Here is a 20409-nt window from a genome sequence, read left to right on the forward strand (position 1 = left end):
ATTCTCATTTAATTTGTTTCTAATCCCTGTCAACCTTCTCCCCTCCCTCAACTATTTCTTCCTCTATACTCATCCATCTTTCACCATTTTCGGTTCATAGGCTAATGTAGCCACAGGAATAGTATCAGACATGCACATAACCATGTGACATTCTGACATTTATTACATAGCCATGATATATAAGGAACTAGCATGAGGCATTCAGGTGGTTACAAAAATAAACAAGACACAATCTTTGTTCAGAAAAGGCATGGGAAAGACTGACTTGAAAGCAAAGGGCAAACCTACAATCTGCAAGGGGCTATAAAATGATATGTATGAAGTATCTTGGAACCATTAGTAGCCCCTAATAATCATCAATCTGTGATCATTAAAGAGTAAACAAGTACTGTACCCTTCTTCAAAGTGATGTGGACCACTTCCATGAAGAAACAACATAAGAACAGAACATTGACAGATAGGTAGTGTTATGCCAACACACAAAAGTAGATGTTAATCTTCTGATTTTGACAACCATGTCCTACTACAACGCATATAAAAATTCTTTCTTAAAACTTGTTTTATTATAATCAGAATCATAAGCAGAAAATAAAAGTTTAAATGGCATATGTTTATCATTTTCAAAAGTTTCATTTGAATTTTGAGTATTAACTTTGAGCACTAAACTCCACCATGAGTTATAATTTTGAGTATTTTATTAATGTAAGAATGAGTTAAATAGAAAAACAATAGCCTCTGGCCAGGCATAGTGGTGCACACTTGTAATCCCAGCACTCAGGAGGCTGAGGCAGGAGGATCACGGCAAGTCCAAGGCCAGCCTGGGCTACATAGTAAGTTCAAGGCCAGCCTGAACTATAGACAGACTCTGTCTCAAAAAAATTAATCAACTAACTTAAAATGACCCTTAATTACACATATTCTTCATTTTTCAGACTAGAAATATCCCAAGCATACAACTTGAAATTGACATACACTTTACTTAGTAGTTTTTTGGGGTTTTTTTCTTTGGTACCAGGGATCGAACTCTGGACCTTGTGCTTATGAAGCAGGCGACGGAACCACTGAGCTAAATCCCTGGCCCAACATATATTTTATTAGGATGATTTTTTTTTTGTACAATCAATTCTAGGATCAAAAATACATTCCAAACAAAAAATTCCAAATGGGGAGAAAAACTACTCCAAACACATTGTGCAAACCTTTAGAAAGAAACAAGGGAATGATGTTGAGTCCCGGGCCATTCTGAAAATTTGAGAACTGAGGAAAAGATTTCACAGAACTAGAATTTTTCACAGGCAGAAATATTGTATTTTATGACTTTCTAGTTCCTGTCACCCCACTACTTTTACTACCTTCTCCAAAGCAAATAAATTTTTCTCACTCATAAATATCCCCTGGCATACAAAGATCATCAAGCTAGATACTGCTCCCTTGGGATGTAACCCTCACTAAATCTCACTATCACAACATGATCTGAAAATTTCGTGACTTGGAAATCATATTATATAAAGTAAATGCTCAGTTATTTCCAGTGCTGTGTGAAGTTTTGAAAATCAAATTCACTTAAGTGAGTGAAAATGATATTTAGGTAGCCATACAGAATAAATAAATACATGTGTGTACACATGTCAAACATATAAATATATTTCCATTCTATCCCACAGCAAAAGTACATTTCCAAGTCTTTTTTTCCCTCTGAGTACTCAGTCTTACATAAATCAAGAAAAAGAAAATATATTTGGCACGACCTGTTACTCAGAACACTGCCTAAAACACATTAGGGCTTTTTTCCTAATGGGACCAAAATCTGTGAGCTTACCCATCCGGGAGGCCCACCAGAGTCTCCTATGTCCCTGATGTGGGAAATGGTATTTCACCTGAGCTTTCATGCTTTCATTTCTTTAAGAGAAGTCTCTGAACACCACTATTCTGAATTTCCTATTAAAGTATAAATAAAGTGCACCTTGTGCTGTAGAGGAAACTTCTCTATCCTTAACTAACCAGAAAATTGAGGGAAAAACAAACTCTAAGGGCCTTGTGACAGTGATAAGATTCATGGACTGAAGCTGATGATCTTCAATTCTGTCTTTAGCCGTATAATCCATTTGTTCTCTGTAACTGAATATAATAGAACCCCACATGACTACTGTCTTAAACTCACAAAAATTAACTGTCTACAACGTAAGCATGTACCTCTTGATATATTAAAAGAATCTTTTCTTCATAGGCTCTTACCTCGGCCTCCAGAGCGGCTAACACTACAGCTGCACCCAGCTTCAAAAAGACCAAATTTTAATTTGTCTTCTGACAGACCTAAGGGAGACATAGCAATGGTTCTCTAAACATTATCTTAAAAATATTTTTCCTTATGTCATCTTCTGTTATCTCACACTCCAATTATTTACATGGGAATTTCCAGCCAAGCAGCACTATTGAGTGGAAGAAACGGGAACTGCTGAGCAATTAACCTGGCTGTAAACTCCAGCTTTGTCCTTTGATTGTGTAACTTTGTATTAATCACTTTCCCATCCCTGGGACAGAATACCAACACCTGCAAATTAAAGGAGGAGAGATATATTTTGGCTCACGATTTTCAGAGGATTCAGTCCATGGCTGGTTGTTTCCAAGGCAGTCATGACATGGAGGAAGAGCCTAGCAAAGGAAAGCTGCTCAAGCCTTGGCAGCCAAGAAACAGACAGACAAGGGAGAAGCCAGGGATAAAAATACGCCTTTCCAGGTCATGCTCCCAGTGACCCACTCCCTCTGACCAGGGCCCACTTCCAAACATAAGACTTTTGGGGGATATTTTAGATCTAAACCATAGCAAACGATGCAACTTAAGTCCCTAACTCCTTAGGGACTATTTCCTTATCCATAAGATGATAATAATACCAGCTTTAAAGGATTATTATGGGAGTAAAGGAGAAAAATGCATATAAAGTTTCTTGTACATAAGCAAACCCCAAGGAAAGCAATTAGTTATGGCTACTGCCATATCTTTATTCTGAATTGATTCACACTTACATGGTCAACAACTGTTAACTGAGCACCTAGACATGTGTCAGATTTGTTCTCAGGCTCCGGAACACAAAGCAAAACATAAGAACAGCCTTTAATGTACTCATAGCCTAGTAAAAGGGGCAGAGAAGACAAAGGTAACAATTTCATTACCATGTGATCAGTGCTAGACCACAAATGGCTACAGGCTTCAACTCTGCCTAGAGATGGCAAGCAGAAAGACCATCAGCAAAGGTGATAACTTGGTTAGGCTGAAAACCAGCGTAAGTTATTACCCACAGAAGGTGGTGAGGCAAGGGCACACCCAAGGTCAAGGGCTCAGCACTGCAAAATGCAAGGTGAGTATGAAGGAACACACGCAGTAAAAACAGCTTGTATTCATTCAAACATTTTTCATTGCAAAATTTGTTCCCTCTGCCCCCAACCCAGATACACACACATATTCCCAAAGGATACAGTACTATTTCTACTACTTAAAGAGACCAAAACTCAAAATAAGTCCATTCTAGCCTTGTGTTTGCAGGTTTGCTCATTTCTCTCTCTCTCTTTTTTTTTTTTTTTTTTTGGTACAGGGGATAGAACTCGGGTCCTTGTGCTTGCGCAGCAGGCAGCGAAACCACTGAGCTATATCCTTGGCCTGTTTGCTCATTTTTCTATGAAACATTTTATTTAAAATCTGTTCTACAAAAGGCATTGTACAGGGACACCACAATGCACAAGGAAAACACAGGCCTTTCCCTCACAGAGCTTACACCTCTGTGGGGCTTTGATTTGATGCCTTTATAAAAAGCCTTCCACTGTTCCATCCTCCTTCTCAGCTAACACCCACAGGACATCTGTGTGTCTGATTATAGACCATCAGAAGTGGTCTCAATTAAAAGATAAAAATATTAAGCTCCATAAAGCTGAGTTGACACATAACACTTCCTTCCTTTTGTTCATTAATACTGTCACCAATGTCTTAATTTTAAAAATTAATCATTCACCAAAACTATTTTTTTGAGAACTCCAGGTTAAAATTACAAGGTTTCGGGCCAGGGATTTAGCTCAGTGGTTCCGCCGCCTGTTGCGCAAGCGCAAGAACCTGAGTTCGATCCCCAGTACCAAAAAAAAAAACCAATTAAACAATTGTTAAAATTACAAGGTTTCCCCCCTTATAATATCACCCAAAAGTTACTGCTTCATAAACACACACACACACACACACACAAACACAATCAGGTAATCCCTTAACTTTTAAAACTACATCCCATCCAGTATTTAACTTCATTTAAAAAGTTAATACAGGTAAAGCACTTAGAATAGTTACCTCCACACATGTGCCAAGTGTTTGCTATCATTATTACTGCTTTAATCTTTGCAGCATTATGTAAATCACTAATAAACTGAAATGATCAACAGAGAGCACTTTGACAGATGCCATTTTATACATGAATAAATAAAAGCAAAGAAAATGTAACCAAAATTATGCTACTACTACTATGTATCACCAATACAGAACTGAGAGTCCAGAAATAAACCCATACACATCTACGGTCAACCGATTTTTGACAAATGCCACACCATTCAACAGGAAAAGAATAATCCTCAACAAATGAATTTGAGCACCTACTTCACACAAATACTTAAAGAACTAAACTGTAAAACTCTTAGAAGAAAACATAGGTATAAATTTTTGTGACCTTAGATTAAAAAATGGTTTCTCAAAAATTATACAGAGCAAAAAAAAATAATATTATACACAGAATAATCAACAAAAGAAAAATAGATGAGGGCCAGGGATGTAGCTCAGTAGCACAGTGCCTGCCGGGCAAGCACAAAGTCCTGAGTTCGATGCCTGGTACCAAAAAAAAGAAAAATAGATTAATTGGATTTCATTAACCTAAAAGATGTGGGTGTCTGGGCCAGGGATTTAGCTCAGTAATTCTGCCGCCTGCCTCACAAGTGCAAGGTCCAGAGTTCAATCCCTGGTACCACAAAAAAAAAAAAAAAAAAAGGTAGGTGTCAAAGGACATTATATAAAAAAAACTAAGACAAGCCAAAGAATAAAAGAATATATTTGCATATATGATATATATGGCAAGAGTCTAGTATCCAGAATATATAAAGAACACATAACTATGCAATAAAGAGACAAAAGCCCAACTTAAAAATAGGCAAGGGGCTGGAGATTTAGCTCAGGGGTACCACAGTCTGTGTCCCAAGCACAAAGTTTGATCCCTGGTACCAAAAAAAAAAATAGGCGAAAGGGATCAGGGAATGTAGCTCAGTGTAGAGTGTTTGCTTCATGTGCATGATCTCCAGGGTTCAATCCTCAGCACTGGGGAAAAAAATAGGTAAAGGGGGGCCAGGGATTTAGCTCAGTGGTACCGCTGCCTGCCCTGCAAGCGCAAGGACCCAAGTTCGAGCCCCAGTACAAAAAAAAAAATAGGTAAAGGGAGCCAGGAGCAGTGGAGGAGGCCTAAAGTCCCAGCTTCTTGGAAGGCTGAGACAGGAGGAATGCTTGAGCACAGGAGTTCAAGGCCAGCCTGGCAACACACAGACAACTGTCTCAAAAAAAAAAAAAATTGGCTTTCGACCAGGAGACCCAACCAGTTAGGACCCCCCAGGCACACCTAAGCCTCCAGCTTAGCCATTCACTCGGGCAGAGCAGGTACAGGCTGAGAGTGTCCTGCTCAGTCCAGCTTGCTCCGCCCACTTGTGACCAGGAGATTGAAATGGTGAGGACCCCTGGCATGCCCACCAGCCTCCAGCTTAGCCACCCAGGTGCCTGCAACAATAGGTGCCCCCCCACCCTCCACCTCTGGCCTCTTGGCTGTACAGCTACTTGGATCCACACCACAGAGGCACAGGAGGGCATAAAGGCGATTGTCCTGAGCTGCAGAAGTGAACAACAGAGAGGGGGCCTCTCTCAGGCTCCCTGATGAAAACTGAAACCCACTGGAAAAGTGAAGAGAATTGCTGCAATAAAGGCACACCAGACCACCGTGCTTGGTAAATTGGAGGGATCATCACCTCCCATCAGAACCTGGACTATCTTCAGGGGAAAGGCAGCTGGAACCTGCAGTAGAACCTGGCAGAGTTCAACCCTGCAGGAGGTCAGGGAGCTCAACTTGGGACTTGCAGCCAGAAATCTGCTTGAATCTCATGAGTCTGTGACTGGCTTACTCAGACTCACTGACATAACTGCACACTGCTGCCCACATTGTCTATTGTGACAACAGAGACATACCCTAAAGGAGTTCCTTCATTTTTATCTTTTATTTGTTATTTTCAAAATTACCACTATTTTTTTGCTCTTATTTTTAATTTTTTTATTTGCTACTCTTTTAAAAAAAAATTTTCTCTTCTTTCTTTTCTCTTTTCTTTCTCTCTCTGCCTCGTTCACTTGCTGTCCCGCATTGTTCTTCATCTCCCTTTGTGTTCCTGTTCTGCCTCTAATTCACATTTCTTCTTTATCTTTCTTTCTTCTCTTTCCTGCTCTTGCCTGTGCCCTCTGGACTCATTGATAACCTTCCCCTATCCTTCTACTTACCTATTCCTCCCTCCCCAATGCCTTCTAACTCCCCATCCCAAGGGTAAAGTTGCTATATTGAAGAGTTTATTCACTATGAACATATGTTGGGTTGGTCCTTGATTTTGATTTAATTCACAGTTAAAGGTGATAGATTAATAACTACCACAAATAGTCATTTTCTAAGAGGTACTTGATGCTATTGTGTTGCTGATTGTATCACTTGGGCTAAGGTGTTATGATTGATCTAATCAGTTGTCCTTCCTGGTATAATGAAAATGTGACAGCCTCAGAGCCATTAGAGACTCAAAACCTAAAGACCAGCTATACGTGGAAGACACCTCTGAGAAGCAACCATTTCATAAGTGTTCTAAATACATCAACAAAGATACTTACAATAAACAACTTCAAAGTATTAACCCAGGAACTAAACCAAGGACAGTACCAAAAACAAAAATGAGAAGACATTTAAGTAAGGCACAAACTCATACTTCCACACCACAAAAGGCAAATTCTGTGGGAAATGAGGTGGAAAAGTCTGATAATCAACCACCTGGACACCCTGAACTGATAGCACAGGAAGTAACAAAACAGATGAATGAGGCTCTAGAAAAATTCAAAACAGAAATAATTTCCCAGATAACTACAGAGATGATGAGCAGAGTGAAAGACATGATTAGAGGCTCTAGAACAGAAACAGATAAAAAAAAATAGGTGAGCTCAGAAAAATGCTGGAAGCCATGAATGCCCAGCATAAGAAAGAAATGGAAACCATGATTCCCCCAACATAAGAAATGGAATCCATGAAACAGATTCAAACAGATATCCAGGAGATTAAAAACTCCATCAAAATTATCCACAGCAGATTAAGGGAATCTGAAGATAGAATATCAGATATAGAAGACAGGATTTGCAGTTAAGAACCATGAAAACAGAGATCTCTTCAAAATAGTAAGGGACCATGAGAAATCAATCCAGCAGCTGCTAGATGATGCAAAGAAGAATAACAAGACTGATGGGGCACCAGAGGTGGGGCGCAGGGCAGAGACCATGGGCAATTGGCACCGGCCTGGCCTGGCCTGGCCTGGCCTGGCCAACACCCTCCTCGGGCTCGCCCGATGTGACCTCCTCAGGCAGCGCGGCCCAGGCTTGGTGGATGCAGACACCGGGCCCATGCCAGGTGCATCTCCACTGCATTTCTTTGTCTCCCTCCCTGCTTGCAGGCATGAGCATCCACAGTGCACAGAGCTCAAGTCTCAAGATGGCTGATGGCAATGAGGAGCTGCGGCAGGATGACCTACCAGGCCAGCCTTCAAGGGCTTCGAGGCCACAGAACTCAACTGCCCAGCCGAGCACAGCAGCCACATCGCCATCAGTGACAGGCGCCACATGTTCGTTGGGGCAGCTACAAGAGTAATCAAGTCAGAGGATTACATGATTTTTATCTGCCTAGAGAAGAACTATGGATCTACAACATGGAGACTGGAAGATGGTAACTGGGAAGAAAATTAATACCGAAGGTGATGTTCCATCTTTGATGTCAGGCAGCTGTCCTGTGTGTGTGGACAGGATGCTGTACTTGTTTGGAGGACACCATTCAAGAGGCAACACAAATAAGTTCTACATGCTGGATTCAAGGTGTACAGACAGAGTACTGCAGTGGGAAAGAATTGATTGCTAAGGAATTCCTCCATCATCAAAGGACAAACTCAGTGTCTGGGTATATAAAAACAAGCTAATATTTTTTGGAGGGTATGGATATTTACCTGAAGAGAAAGCACTGGGAACTTTTGAATTTGATGAAACATCCTTCTGGAACTCAAGTCATCCAAGAGGATGGAATGATCATGTACATATTTTAGACACTGAAACATTTACCTGGAGCCAACCTATAACTACTGGTAAAGCACCTTCAACGGGTACTGCTCATGCTTGTGCAACTGTTGGAAATAAAGGCTTTGTGTTTGGAGGCAGATATCAAGATGCTAGAATGAATGATTTTCACTGTCTCAATCTGGATACATAGGAATGGAACAAGTTAATTCCACAAGGCATATCCCCGGTTGGCCAATTCCGGCACTCATTCACACCAGTTTCTTCAGATCATTTTTTTCTCTTTGGAGGATTTACCACCGAAAAACAGCCACTAAGTGATGCCTGGACTTGCTGCATCAGTAAAAACAAGTGGAGACAGTTTAACCATCCCTATGCTGAAAAACCAAGGTTGTGGCATACAGCTTGTGCCAATGATGAAGGAGAAGTAATGGTTTTTGGTGGGTGTACCAACAAACTGCTGGTACATCACAGAGCTACACACAGTAATGAAATACTTACATTTTCAGTTCAGCCCAAATCTCTTGTATGGCTAAGCTTAGAAGCAGTCATTTGCTTTAAAGAAATGTTAGCCGACTTGTGGAACTGCCTTCCTAAACACTTACTTCACAGTGTTAATCAGAGGTTTGGTAGTAACAACACTTCTGGATCTTAAGGCTTCATAGAGAATGCCTCTGATTGCCTTGCATGGACAACAATCCTGTAATTGTCACAGATCATGATAATTTGTATAACATATTGTTGTAGTTTGCAACTATTTGTTTTTAACGTGCATGTGAATGGCCTAGAGAACCTATCTTTGTGTCTATAAAGTTTACAATAAATGTATTTCATACCAAAAAAAAAAAACTGATAGGAGTCCACAAAAAAACAGGAGAAAGCACAATTGACATAAAAAAAACTTCACAGAAGTAATAGTAGAAAACTTCCCAGACAGAGGTGGAGAATTGGACATACAGATAAGTGAGGCATATAGAACTCCAACTAGCCATGATCAAAAAAAATCTACACATAGACATATAATAGTCAAGATCGCAGAAATCCAACAGAAGAACAAAATCCTACAGGCAGTTAGAGAAAAGAAACAAATCACTTACAAAGGAAAGCCCATCAGAATCACAGCAGACTTCTCAACACAAACCCTCAAATCAAGGAGAGCCTGGAGTCAAGTATTTCAAGCCCTAAAAGAAAATAACTTCGAAACTAGACTGTTGTATCCTGCAAAATTATCTTTCAAAATCAATGGGGAAATTAGATACTTCCACGACAAAGAACACCTGAGAAATTTCATGAACACTAAACCAGCACTCCAAACAATTCTAAGCAATATCCTAGAAAAAAACAATGAAGGTCACAACTCCATGAGGCCCAACAGAGGGAAGTCACCAGGCAAGGTAAGAAACTAAAGGGAAAGGGGGGGAAAAAAAAGAAATAAAAGAGCCAACAACAGCAAAACATCATGACAAGGATGAGTCAATATCTATCAATTATAACTCTCAATGTTAATGGCCTCAATTCACCAATCAAAAGAAATAGGCTGCCAGAACCCAGAAGGAAGCTCCCCCACCACCATCCCAAGCTCCTAGGGCAGAGAAGCTGAGCTGGTCCCAGCACCTGGAAGGAAGCTCCTCCAACACCATCCCAAGCTCCTAGGGCAGAGAAGCTGAGCCAGTCCCAGCACCCAGAAGGAAGCTCCCCCACCGCCATCCCAAGCTCCTAGGGCAGAGAAGGTGAGCCGCAAGAGTGCCAGGTGTACACACCCTCCGCGCCCCGGAAATGAGAAGACATGTAAACAAGTCTCAAAGACAGACTTCTGGATCACCTACAGCAACCCCAAAGGGAAATGAGATGGAACAATCTGATACTCAACCACCTGGATTCTCTGAACTGGCAACAAAAGAGGATCTGGGAAAAATGAAATCAAAAATAATTACTCAGGTAACAGCAAAGATTTTGCTCATGGTGCAAGACATGATTAATAAATCTAGAGATGACACAGATAAAAAAAATGGAAGATCTGAGGAACGTGATGGAATCCCAACATAGGAAACAAATGGAATCCATAAAACAGATGCAAATAGATTTCCAGGAGATTAAAAACTCCATCAAGAGTCTGCACAGCAGAATGAACCAATGTGAGGATAGAATTTCACATATAGAAGATAAGATTGCAATTAGTGATAAGGAAAAGAAAAATTGCTTTAAAATTGTAAAGGAACACAAGAAATCAATCCAGCACCTGCTACATGATGCGAAAAAGAATAACATAAGACTGACTGGAGTCAATGAAGAAAGAGGAGAGAGTGCAGATGACATAAAAAAACTGATCACAGAAGTGATGGCAGAAAACTTCCCAAGGAGGGGAAAAGAGCTTGACATACAGATAAGTGAGGCATATAGGACTCCAGCCAGCCTTCATCAAAAAAAAATCTACACATAGGCATATAATAGTTAGGATTCCAGAAATCCAACAGAAGAACAAAATTCTACAAGCAGTGAGAGAAAAGAAACAAATCACATACAAAGGAAAGCCCATCAGAATCACAGCAGACTTCTCAATGCAAATGCTCAAGGCAAGAAGAGCTTGGAGTGATGTATTTCAAGCCCTAAAGGAAAACAGCCTCCAACCCAGATTGATGTACCCTGCAAAACTATCTTTCAAAATGGATGGAGAAATAAGATACTTTTATAATAAAGAGCACCTCTGGAACTTCATGAATATCACACCAGCACTCCAAAAAATTTTAGACAATACCCTAGGAAAAGACGATGAGGATCACAACCCCAGGAAACCCAGCAGAATGAATCCATTGGGCGTGACAAATTAAACACAAAGGGGGAGAATCCAACAAAAAGAAAAAGTCATGACAAGGCTTTACTTTTAATTTCATCTCCCTAATGAGTATATAATTCAATCTTGTTATTGTACTGATTAGTATTTTTCTGATTCTAGAGTTGCACACCTTTCCTTGTGCTGTACTGGCTCTTTATCATCTTCTTACGTCTACTTGTTAATTGGGTTGTCTATTAATGAGCTCTAAGAATTCTTTATATATTCTGCTCATAGGTTATATGTATTGTAAATATGGTCTGTTTAAGGACTACTTTTCATTTTAATGATGTCATTTAAAGTTCTAAATTTTGATGAAATCTCATTTATCAATTGTTTTCTTTTATATATCATGTCTTTTGTATACTAGGTAGTTCTTGCCTACCCTGAATTCATAAACATTTTCCCTTATAATTTCTTCTTAAAGTTTTATACTTTTAGGCTTCTTATTTAGGTTCATAGATCCCTTCAAGTTATTTTCATGTATGGAAATAAAGGGTTGAGGTTAATTTTTTATATCCAGATACCAGGTGTTCTAGTGCCGTTTGCTGAAAACACTATCTCTTCCTCGGCTCTTGAATTGAGTTTATATTCTATAAAATGCTAATGTTAAATAATCTTTCAAAACTCAGTGGACCATATATGTGCGGTTCTATTTCTAGATTCTCTGTTTTATTCCAATGATCTATATGTCTTTCCTTACACCAACACTGCCTTGATTACTGTAGCTTTAGAAGAAGTCTTAAAATTAGGTACTAAACATCTTCCAACACTGTTTTTGTTTTTGTTTTTAACTTTTCTAGGTCCTTTGTACTCCTACATAACTTTTAAATTTCAATATCCAATTCTTCATTTATAGCAAGTATACACAGACCTGAATTTTTATATATACCTTTTGTTTTCTAATCCTGCTAAATTCAAATACAAGTTCTAGGGGCTCCTAGAGATTTCTTAGTATTTTCTCTGTAGATGATCATTTCATCTACATATAAAGATTTTGCTTCTACCTTGCCAATCCTATCCTAATTGTGTCATTTTATTGTCAGACTATTTTGGTGGGGCCTAGGTTTCAAAGTTTAATGGACAGATAAAGAGTAAGCATATCTGCCCTTGTTCCCCACCTTAAGGAGAAAGCATTGTATCGACTCCATTCATATAAGGTGTTCTCGCTGGAAGTATGGAGTACATGTCTTTAATCTGTTGAGAAGGTTCTGTTCTACTTCTAGTCTCCTGATAGCTTTTACCATGAACAGCTATAGAATTTAGTCCAATACTTTTTCTCCAACTAGTGACAGGATCATATGGCTTTTTCCTTTCCTCTGTTAAAATGATGACTTTTGGGGGTGGATCTTCCAATGCTGAACCAACACTGCCATCCCTATAACAGAACCACTTTCTACATACTGCCAGATCTGACTTCTAAGAGTTTGTTTTGTTAAACAAATTTCTTTCTATGTTCATACCTTTTTCTTCTATTATCTTTATCCAGTTTTAGGAGTAGCACAATGTTGAGTTCCTAAAATGAGGGGAGAAGTGTTCCTTCTTTTTTCTGCTTTAATTGTTTGATATAATTTATCAGTTAAAATGTTTATGAGCCTGCTGTTGTCATATAGGTAGGTTTTCAAACTAGGAATATACTTTCTTTAATGGGTGCTATTCAAATTTGATATTTCCTCCAGAGTTAGTTTCATTAATTTGTCTTCCAAGTAACTTCTTAGAAGTTGTCAAATATATTTCAAAAGAGATTTTTGTAATATGCTTTCTACATCCTTTTAAATTCTGTAAAATCTGTGGTAATCTCTCTAGATCTTAATATTGTAATTTTTAAAATGTATAACTGATATTGTGTAACAGGAAGAAAAGGTCTAAAAGAGCAGGGGAATTGGGAGGGGTAGGGGAAGGGGAAAAAAGGGAAAGGAAAAAATATGAGAAGAGGAATAAAATGGAAACAAAGTCTTTGCAAATAGGGAAGGGTGGAGGGGGTGAAGGGAGGGCAAGGGAAGGGGAAAAAAAAAGAACCAAGATACTCAAGATAATGTACAAGATAAAAACCAAGATAATGGTACAAGATCCCAATGATGAATGTAACTGTATTTAATACCTAAAATGTACCAATAAAGTTAATAGGAATAAAAACAAACCAGTTTGGCAGTTCCTCAAAGTTAAACATAGAGTTGTCATATGACTTGACATTTCCACTCCTAGGTATATACATGTGACTGAAAATATATGACACAAAAATTTGTACATGATTGCTCATGGCAGTACAACCCATAATAGCCAAAAAGTGGAAGCAACACAAATGTCCATCAACTGATGAATGGATAAACAAAATGTAGCATATCTATATGATGAACTATTATCCCATCATAAAAAGGAATCAAATATTGATATATAGTACATGGATGAATCTTAAAAGTATCATATAAAAAGAAGCCAGACACAAAAGGCCACAGGTTGTACTGATTCCATTTAAATGAAATGTCCAGAATAGGCAAATCCATACAGGCAGAAAGATTACAATTTAGATGGGAAGGTGGGTGGTTAGAGGTAAGAAATTTCTGGGGAAGAGTAATAGAAATCATCAGGAATTAGACAGTGGTAATGATGGCACAATATACAAATATACTAAAAACTACTGAGCTATACACTTCAAAATTATTTAAATGTGGAATTTTATGTTCATTGAATTTATTCTCAATAAAAGAAATTTAAGAAAAACTACATGTATAACAAGTACACAATATACTGATGAGAATTCAAAGTAGAGGGAAAAGTCAGAAACCAAAAAGGCAGGAAGAAAGCAGAGTTGAACCCAACCCTACAGGAGGATTGACTCCCACATAAACACAGACGGCAAGAACTGAATGCAGTCAAAATTTGCCTTGAATATTCCTCAGGAAACAGAACTTACAATGGAGACTGATGCTTCATCTCTGGATAAATCCAACACAGCACTGGCAGAAATGTCAAGAAATCACTGGAAATTTGATCAGCTTTTGAAAAGAACAAAAGCAAGCCCACTCCATAATTAGTAGTCTAAAACAATAAGAACGTATTGTTTCTCATGATTCCATGGGATGGCTGGTCATCTTGGCCTGGCAGTCTGCTGTGGACACCCTCACATTTCTGGCACTTACAGGCCATCAGCCAAGCACGAGTGGCTGCTTTGTCCGGACAACTTGAGCTTGTTTATATAGTCCTTCGGGTTCCAAGAGCAGCAAGAGAAATCATCCCCAAAACACAGTGCATTTCTCATCTCTGAAGCTTTTACAGTTTCAGCAATTAAGTCACACAATCAAGGCCAAAGCCAAGGTGGGAGTGACCACTCACTAGGAGGAGATACCTAGAGAATTAGGGAGACCTTTCTGCAAACAATCTAACCCTGGGAAAAATAGATTTCTGATTTTTTTTTTTAAGCATAGAAGTAGTGGCTTGGGCTTAGGTGCCAGTTTGTGTGAAATGATATTTGTCTTTTTAGGGGTTTATTGCTTGTTTGTTTTTTGAGACAGGGTCTCACTATGTAGCCCAGGCTGACCTCGAACTCATTTCGATCCTCCTGCCTCAGCCTCCCGAGTGCTGGGACTACAGGCATGTGCCACCACACCCAGCTGGCATTTGTCTTTAACCACAATCACATTCAGCACTGTGAGATAGATACTCATGAGAAGCCTCTGCCAACTAAAACTGAGTGGGCAACAGGTTCATGGATGCACACACCCTCTAGGCCACATATTCACCCGGAAGAATGGCACACAGAACCACCTGCATGCTTTAAATCATTTTTCCCTCTTTTTTGCTGGCCCTTAGAATAGAATTCCCTTAACTCTAATTTACATATGCTATAATTCTACTATACACTGACAGCCACTTACTCCAATTGTTAAATTGGAAGATTCCCAAAATCTAGGGAATAAAAGATAAAAATCATGCCTTGTAGAAGAATGACTTTTTACGGTATCAATTTATCAAAAGAAAAATTTTCCCTGCCACTAAATTCCAAGGAGAGGGCCGGGGATTTAGCTCAGTGGTTCTGGTGCCTGCCTCTCAAGCGCAAGGTCCTGAGTTTGATCCCCAGTACCAAAATAAATAAATAAATAAATAAATTCCAAGGAGAGACTATGGTATCATAAGGGATAATAAAAGATATTATACAACATCTTCAATAGAGGTTTGACCAAAAATTACAAAGACATCCCTCACCAAGCTACTTCTGACATTAATGCTTGATAATGGCTTTTAAATAAGGCCTTGATAAAGGCATGTCTCATGAGCTGGGTGAGATATGTTGCTTTCTGGTTAACTCAGAAATACCAATAAAGTACAGAAATCGGTAAATAGGTCATATGATCTTTGGTTGATATCTGTTAAATACTATCTCAAGTTTACCTTTGGCAAACATCGAATGGAATTCAGTTTAAGGTTTACTCACCAATAATATGCAAGCGTGTATTATTTTGTTAATAATATAATGGAGTGTAATGTAAACTGCATTATCTGTTCAATTTTAAAAAGGCTTCCGGATAGGTCAGGTGTCTTAGTGTACCCAGTTGAATGCTCTAATGTAACAGAAAACACAAACAGTTTCAAAGACCGATGGCTGCACACTAGAAGCACTGATATTTTCAAATTCCAGCTTGATCTAACTTAAGCCCTGCTTCTTGAGCTCATGATCTTTCTGCTAACATAGCCCAGATTATTAGATATATTAGTGAGCTTCCCTATTGTTGGGCTGAAATGCCTAACACCTACAATTTAAAGAAGGAGAGGCTAATTTTAGCTCACAGTTTGAGAGGTTTCAGTCCATGGTTGGCTGGCTCTGAGGCAGAAACATCATGATGGAAAAGCATGGCAGGGTAAAGCTGCTGACTTCATGGCAGGTGGGAAGCAGAGCACACAGGAAAAGCATCAGAAAGGGACCAGGGACCAGCCATAGTCCCTAAGTCATGCCCATGCCCCCTTCCTCCAACGAGGCCCACCTCCTCCAGCTATGACGCATCAGTGAGAACCTGGTGCTCCTCACAACCCAATCGCCCCTCCAGCAGTCTCTTAATCCAGTCAGACTGACAATCAAAATCAACTAGATTTAGAATTATAAGACCCAGGCAGGGGTTCTTTTCATTATTTCTGCCAAATCAAAGCACTCCGAAGCAGAGCAGCAATAGATGTAGCTTTCAGGTCATGTCAACAAATTACACAGAGAGACACTAAAGTATTGAAGTAATGAAACAGCAAAGTAGATGCAAGCCACAGAACAAACACTTCCCAAGGCTGTTCATACACTCACAGCTGGGTACGTACTGGCTCTCTCCATACAACCAACCACCTCACCTGCCACACACAGAGCACACACCAGGATGGCTGATAAAAACAGACACTTCAGTAATGCCAAAGGTATACTTGTCCTTAACCAATAATAGCACTTATTTTATACTCTTACTCTACCTTCCACCTTAAAACTGAAGATACATTGGCTTAAAAAGCATTAAAAATAAAATTTATCACTGTGCCAGAATTCCAAATGCATGCCTTGTCTGAAATCTACTGAATTGTACCGTAAAGTCTCCCAGTCTATGCATAAATAGTAATATCTGCATTGCCAGGTGCAATTGGTTCTTTATATCAACCAAAAAAGAAAATCAAGATACTACAGTATAAGAACCTACACAAGACAGAAGCATGTTAATTCACAGTTTCTCCTGATCTCTGTCTGGAATCTGCCCAACTTTTAAACCACATCAAAATCTAAGGAACTGAATTTACCAGCTTCAATTGTCATCATGAAAAGTACCGAGCATGACCTACAGAGACATCACCACCCCAACAAGGTCTGTCCTCAATAATATCGGCTGAGTGCACCTGATTGATATGCACTCAAATTGCCCAGTGTGACAAGAGAACACACATACTCCCCTGCCCTGGCTGATGGCTTAAACTGTTCCAGCAGTGGATTCACCCTTTAATTTCCAAAACCAAAAATAAAATACAGAATACAGATGCCCCTGAAGAAGGCAACATTCTGACTAAATTGTATTTTTAATTCTCAATTCCATCCTCTCTTGCCATCTCACGTAGTGTCCTCTCTTCTGTGCACCCCATTCCCTCTGCTGGTCCCTCCCCCGAGCTCAGGTGCATCCATTACACTCCTAACATGAACCATTCACCAGCCCACTTGCACCACCAAGTACCATGTTATTTCTGAGTCCCTCTATAGCAAGAAGTCTTAAAAATAGAATTATCTTTTTTGTCTCTACTTCTCATCCTACATGCTTTCCTTAAAATCACTCCCATTGCACTTCTATCATATGATGATATTGGTTAAGTCACCAAGAACCCCCACCAATGGTCATTTCTCAATTCATAGCCTCTTCCCAGTGGCATCCAACTCATTCTCTCCTTCAAATGCTTGGTTTCTCATGATTCTCCGTCACACTGCTCGATTGCTCTAACCTTAGAGGCTACCCCTTCTCAGACTCCTTTGCTGGCTTCTACATCTAACCACAGGTGGATGCCAGGGCTTGCTCTGCTTCATGATTGACACTCTTCATGTATGGCCTCATTTAAGTCCATGGCTTGAAATACCATCCATATATTGATAACTCCTCAATCCACATGTGCAGTCCTTAATTCCTCAAGAACCTCAGATCTCTATCTCTTCTGTCTTCTTCTTTGTTTCTTCCTCCTCTTTCCCTTCCCTTTCCCTCCCCTTCCCCCTCTTCTCCCTCCCCCTCCCTTCCTAATTCATCTGCATGTTTTTGGACTGTACCTCCAAAATATTTTATGAACTGATTCAAGTCTCCTTCATCCCTCTCCCATTAGCATAATAAGTTGATTGCACTAATGGCTTTGATTTTTCATAGCTCCTTCTATCTTTTTATACATTTCTGAACCTTTGCCCGTTAACAATGCTCTCCCACCATGACTGTGGGTACACTTACTAACTTGCTGTGACCAAGACAAAAGCAAACTAAACACAAGCCAAAACTTACAAATGTGTTTGCTTGTTTCTACTTCTCTTGCCTCTTTAAAATCATCATGAAAAAATGACTGGTCCAGCCTGAGAATAAGGCCAAACTATAATACTAGAAGGATGAAACATATGTGTGTTGGGGGGGATCAGAATTATCCCAGCCACTTGACCTGAGATCATTTTAGACTTTCCAGAGGAGCTGATAGCCAGCTATGCACCCCACAACCACCAAGTATACTGGAGAACTCAGGAAATATGGCTGCTTACCTGACCCAAGCTAATCACAGACATACAGGCTACCCCAGTCACGATCAACTGAGCCTGGCCAACATTAGAAAAACCACCAAGCCTTTCCATCAACTCATGAGGGGAAAAAAAAAATCGCTATGGTTGTGTGTTCCTAGTTTATGGGAATGTTTGTTACATAGCATTCCTGTGGCAGTAACTAATATAACCACCACCATCCCTTATCAAAACTATTGCAATATCTTCCTTATAATCATCTCTACATTTCAACACAATCTTTTAAAAACATAAATCATGTCCATGCTTAAACCCTTCAATGGCTACCAAAACACTCAGACTAAAACCCAAAGACTTAACCTAGCACCATACCAGCTTTTTCTCCAAACATCCCTAGTATCAGTCTCTCCCTGACCAACTGTGACTCAACCATACCAGCCTTCTTCCTGTTCTTCAAACACAGAAAACTCATAGCTGAGGTCTTTGCATATGATCGTCCTTCTACCTAGAAAAATGTTCTCTCTTCTCTCTTTAGTCTCTAGCTCCTTCTTATAATTTGAATTTCAGTTTAAATGTCACTTTACACAAATGCCCTCTCTTGACAATTCTAAAGTAGACAGCCAGTCTACTTGCTCTGTTCTCTTATTTTATTTTTTTGCAGTATACTTATCACTGTGTGACATTTTTTCTTGACTATGTATTTTGATTGTGTGCTCTTTCCGATGGTTCCACAAGAAGAGGAACCTATTCAATGTAATCACTGCTGGATACCCAGCTCCTAAACAGTTCCTTCACATAGTAGGCAAAGGATAGTAAATACTGGATGAACACTACCTGACTTATTTATTAAATGAGTGAAACAGGTCCTTTCAGAGATCAAGATTTTACAAAGAAGGAAACAATCAAGCTGAAATGTAAAGGAGAAAAGACAATCTGATTTTAAGAGAGAAATCTTGAAGCCAAGAAAACATTTCACCTGATACAGAACAAAATGAGGAGTTTAGACTCTGAAAACAAACTAGAAAGGAAGCTTGGCTCTGATCCTTACTGGCTGTGTAAACATGAACATATCAGTCACCTGAGCTTGTTTCCTCATTTATAAAGCAAAGTAATAATTACTACTTCACAGAGTTGTAAAAATTAAATAAAGGAACATATATATAAAGTACTTAACAAATTACATGGGTCATAAAATTACTCAAAATCAGTGACAACAGAGATGGCAGTGGCAGTGTCCATGGTACCTAAGCCAGCCCTGCTATTCCTGATTAACTGCCATAGTCCAGAGTAGCTCATTCGGTCTATTAAGTCCACTTAATTTTTTTTTTCAATTTTTAGGCATTTCAAATTGTCCCTTCTCGTCAAGAATGGAATGAGACTAGACCCTAGAACCAGAAGAGCTGGCTTGGCTCTGGCTCTTGAACTAACTAGCTAGATAACCTTTGGCAAGTCACCAACTTCTCAAACCTGAAAGTTTTCTTACCATTTTCTCTGCTCATGCCCAAGGCAAGAGGTGCAGGAAATATTCTGTGAAGAGGTGGAGATATTGATGTAAGACAGAGCCATGAAGGCCGAGATACAGGCACAGACACAATTACTTCAAACCATTTCATTGCAGAGTACAAAAAGGAATGTCTGACCACCTTAAGACTTCCCAAATTGTACTCTTCTAAGCACTAGGACCTGTCAGATAATCAATCACCCATGTTTATCCAGACCATAGTCTCTTAAGAGCAGGGACAGTGGCTGACTCTATTTTCTGTTGTAAGACCAGTGGCTAGCACAGTACCCACAACACATATTGTGTGAGCTTACTGCATGACTGTGGAATGAATGAACAACTGAATGGATGAATGCACAGATATACACTCATACATTTAAAAAAAGCTGGGTTAAATAATGTCAAACTGGTTTCTTATGTGCAATTCTCAGAGCCTTTGATATGTGAACAGGCTCTATGAATCATAGAGAATGAAGCATTTCCTAATCTTATTTGATCAC

The 20409-nt window shown here is 39.4% G+C and overlaps 1 protein-coding gene and 1 pseudogene across 2 annotated transcripts in view; one reads left to right on the forward strand and one right to left on the reverse strand.

Annotated features, from left to right (window-relative positions):
* Tec (tec protein tyrosine kinase) overlaps positions 1–20409 on the reverse strand; it is a 127100-nt gene that overhangs the window by 89628 nt on the left and 17063 nt on the right. The window contains exon 1 of one of the 2 annotated variants that reach the window (XM_021262390.2): positions 2236–2313. The exons of the other annotated variant lie outside the window; for it this stretch is intronic. The gene's annotated coding sequence lies outside the window, so the exon portion shown is untranslated. Of the gene's footprint in view, positions 1–2235; positions 2314–20409 lie in introns of those variants that run through there. 2 annotated transcript variants of the gene reach the window in all.
* Positions 7779–9064, forward strand: LOC101713464 (kelch domain-containing protein 2 pseudogene; annotated as a pseudogene).

The sequence above is a fragment of the Heterocephalus glaber genome, unplaced genomic scaffold, assembly GCF_053883595.1.
Source record: "Heterocephalus glaber isolate CG9 unplaced genomic scaffold, H.glaber_assembly_v1.0 deba00001509, whole genome shotgun sequence".
NCBI lineage: Eukaryota > Metazoa > Chordata > Mammalia > Rodentia > Bathyergidae > Heterocephalus > Heterocephalus glaber.